The sequence below is a fragment of the Bradysia coprophila genome, unplaced genomic scaffold (assembly GCF_014529535.1).
Source record: "Bradysia coprophila strain Holo2 unplaced genomic scaffold, BU_Bcop_v1 contig_232, whole genome shotgun sequence".
Classification (NCBI taxonomy): Eukaryota; Metazoa; Arthropoda; class Insecta; order Diptera; family Sciaridae; genus Bradysia; species Bradysia coprophila.
This window is the reverse complement of record NW_023503493.1, coordinates 22,859,545-22,863,796: the sequence shown is the minus strand read 5'-3', so window position 1 is coordinate 22,863,796 and position 4,252 is coordinate 22,859,545.

Here is a 4,252-nt window from a genome sequence, read left to right as displayed (position 1 = left end):
TGTGAAAGGTCGACGGAAACATTCACAATCTATTTTTCTTATGTTGACACTTTATTATTATTACAGCAACTTGAATGAAATTAATCTCCGTTGTGTCGCTCACAGTTTTCGTTTCACGCACTGCAACCGAATTAATTAACCAAAATATCTTATTACAGAATAATCAAAATCTCAAGACAATGTTCGACTCACTGCACAGAATTGCTACACATCATTATAAATGTGGTGAGGCAAAATGCACAATAAACTTTGCGACCACCATTATAATCCATATAACACAATTGACATCGAACTGAAGAAAATCATGGATAATAAAAAATGTTTCTCGCGAAAATTACATTCTGAAAGTTTTTCACTCACGTTACGTTTGGGTACAGCACGATTTTGATACAATAACAAAACAAGAAAATTTACAGTCAAGCATGCGAATGCTGGAAGAATTAAATATTTTCTTTCTTTTTCAAAGATTACACAGCTGAATATTTAATTTTTATAAGAGCTGTTCTTCGAACAAATATCAACTAAACACAGAGAGAGAGTTTCAGAAAATTGTGTCTAATCATTTTCTACGCTACTCACAGCGTACTAGAGGATGTAAAGCCCACATATAACTTGACAAGACAAGAATTTCTCGTTTATACTGACAGGCGGGACCCGCGGGACAAAGCAAGACGACTACTTTTGATAGTATGTATGACATCTACCGATGGTTTTTAGAAAGACTCTACTTTCGAAAATGGCACCAAGTTTGATTTAATTAATGCAAACTAGCGCTTTTTCAGAAGAGTTTCTCTTCACAGTCTCCGAGCAACGTTTTTAAATGGATGAATGTTTAATGCTAACAGTGAGCAGTCACGGACTATGACTTATAATAATGCTGTGACGTTACAGGTAACTATTATTGCAACGCACTTCAAGCAAGGGTGATCACAGTCGACAACTGCCAAATAGAGTACAATGTCGTATAATAGTTACTTGTTAACCAAGGGGAGAAAATAGGAAATTGCACCAAGAGCAAAAGTTTTAATGCTTGCGTTTTGCCAAAAACCGCATTTTTGTCCACTTTGAGTAAAATAAATAAATAAAATAGCGTGTTTTGGTATTCGGCCATTTTAGGTGAGAAAATAATCATTTTCTCACTTAATATGGCTCAACCCGTCAATTTAGGGGAGAAAATGATTATTTTCTCACCTAAAATGGCGCCTCTCAGAATAACCACAAAACGGCATTTTCACCAAGGTTATACATAACCGCATCAGATGTTCAGTGACACGAGAGTTCGCTATAAACGTCATCTCTTCCTTTCTTTAAAATCACCAAATTGATTAGAAACCTGGGCCATCTGTTTTGTGATAGGCACAACATTTTGTAAAACAAAATCAAATCATGGTCAACCATATTTAAAAAAAAAGTGTCATTAGCATCGAACTATTGTGCTAGGCGTCTGAGTGGCATTATCTCCGCCCACATATTTACCTTGATTTTCACAACGCTTCATAGTGGACTAAATAACGATTTTCGCATCGCTAGCATGAAAAATGTTGTTTCTGTAGTGTTTTACAAATGTGTGACACACTGTCAAGTTTCAGTATTCTCTTTAGCGTACCACCAACACACTTCAGGCATGAGTGGTACTCTGAATAGAGTACTGAAATTGAACAGCATATCAAACAAACGTAAAACACTGTAAAACCATTTTCATGCAAAATAGAGTACTTTCTGCAGCTGATCACTACTCATGCTTGAAGTGCGTTGGTACAATTCATGTTTGAAGTGCGTTGATCATCGTCATTGTCGAATACTTTTTTGACAAAGAACATCTCTTAATTTTGTTATCGTAGGACGTCTCGCTTAGTGAACACAGACGAACACTTAGTCACAATTAGTGTAAATGAAGAGAAAATGGGAAGAACTGTCCTGAAGAGAGAAATTGACTCGTGTTGAAATTGCTTTTTGAATTTCAACAGAGTTTGTTTAATCCCAGGCTTAAAACACTCGGAAAGCATCGTTGAAAGTTGAAATGAACATTCACAACGGATCTTTTGATAGTCATAAAATGCTCCTTGATATTAATTTTCTCAACAACGTCATGATCTTTAGTACTTTTTTATGCCAAATACTGCGAAAGTTTGTATTTTCGGTCCTCAAATGGTGACCGAAAGTAAAAAAATTCAGGCCTTGGGCCGAAAGTAAATGTCACTGTCATCATTTTACTTTCGCCCCGTGGGCTTGCATATTTGCGGGTCGAAAGTAAATGTCACTGTCATCATTTTACTTTCGGTCCTCATATGTCTCGAAAACACATGTTCACTTGATTGAAAGTACGCATTGAGTGTAGTGTTGTGTTGACGATAGCCAAATGTTTTGCGGTGGTACCCCCGCGCTTTTCGGCATTTTGGTGTTTCTACAGCAAATTTTGTTGATAACTCAACAGTTTAATTAAAATTATGTTTTGCTTCGGACCGAAAATACAAATCTTCCGCAGTATTTGGCATAAAAAATAGTATGCATCACTCGGGGCAAAAGTAAAAAAATTCAAATCGTGTGATTGCCGCCCTTGCCTGCGGCGCGGGCTGCAAACTTCACACGTTTGATTTTTTTACTTTCGCCCCTTGTTATGCAAAATACTATTTCGCCTTCGTTGCGCAATAATAATTTTGGCTACTAAGGATTCAAATTACTTTTTTCGTTGATCGGAATCGAACGAGGTCAATACACAAATTGTTTCCTGAGTACCAAGTGTGTCTCGCAAACCATGTTTCAAGTACTACACTTTCGGCGCACTCAGCCTGTAAAATTGCTGCTACCTATCTCTCTCTCTCTATTGCTTGAGTCAATCAACAATAGAGCAAGAGCCGATACAATACATCATTGTACGAGTCCTCATGGTCCTCATTCTGTTCGCAACGTTCGATTAGTGTGGTTCATCCAAGCCGAAGTTTGTCTTTAAAAAGTGTTTGTTAAGTTTGCGACAAAGTTCTCGTTATACATCAAAGTACAAAATGAAACCGACCGCAAGAAAAACAGCAAAGAACCCTCCAAGAGCCACTAAACCAGCCGATAAGCCGAAGGCACGCGACATTGATGCAAAGATGATCATCGAGACGCTGAGCGCTCTAAAAAATGCAGCAGCGGATGTTGAAGATGGCCGTGGATTTGCGTTGGTTACGATTAAAAAGTTCATCACGACGACACATGGCATCAGATTGAACAAAGAACAGCAGGCGAGCATAAAATCAGTGATAGAGGACGAATTTTTGAAGGGCCATATCAAGATGACGAATCACGATGGCGAAAAAATCAATTTTACGAAGCGTTTCGACCTTCCGGCGGCCGATGATTAGCGCATCACGCATCGCTCGATACATTTTTTGGATTAGACGCTAGCGTTAATCCAAGTAAATATTCAAATTGGCCAAAATGATAAAAAATCAATTCAGTTTTCATTTCAAATTTTATGAAAATAAAGAAATAATTTTCTCAGATAAATTTGTCCTTGAAATGAACTTGTGAAAAAATCGACTTTTTTTTGTTGGTGTAACATGAAATAATGCTGTACAAAGATTGAGAATGACTAGGTAAAATCATGAGATGGAATTTATGGTGTGCTATGTTCCCGCCATAATGTCGGGAACACGAAAAACGAGACTTCAACCGCAATTTTGCGCATAATATGTCCACGACAACTTCGTTAGTAAGGCTGATCAGCAACAAATTTCAGTTTCAATAGACATCCACAGAATCTAAATTAATAACTGATCTTTAGACTTCGATATAAGGGATCAATTGACTAGACAATTCTTTTATTTTCTTATCTCTCTATCATCATCATCACCTGACCCTGTCGTTTTAATCCGGTTTTGAGTTTCTAATCATCTCTAGCTCACACGGTGTCCCTTTAACAAAAAAAAAAGTTTTTCTGAAGGTTACACAAAAAATGACTTCTGATCCGTGTGCCAGGACCTAAAAGGAGTTCAAAACCGCTACAAAAAGTAGCTTCATCTTTTGGTGTCAAAATATATAAAGTTTCGATAGCCATTTAGTGTACTCAATAGTCATTAAATTTGTGATTTCTTACCACATTTTTTGAACTTTCGAGTTTTCTCGGAGAGAATTCATCAATCCGAAAAACTCCAGTTGCTATCGAAACTTTATATATTTTGGCACCTAGAGATGAGGCTACTTTTTTAAAAAGTTCGCATTCATACAAAGTAATCATCGAAGATGTATTTTACTTCTCATAACAGAGTGT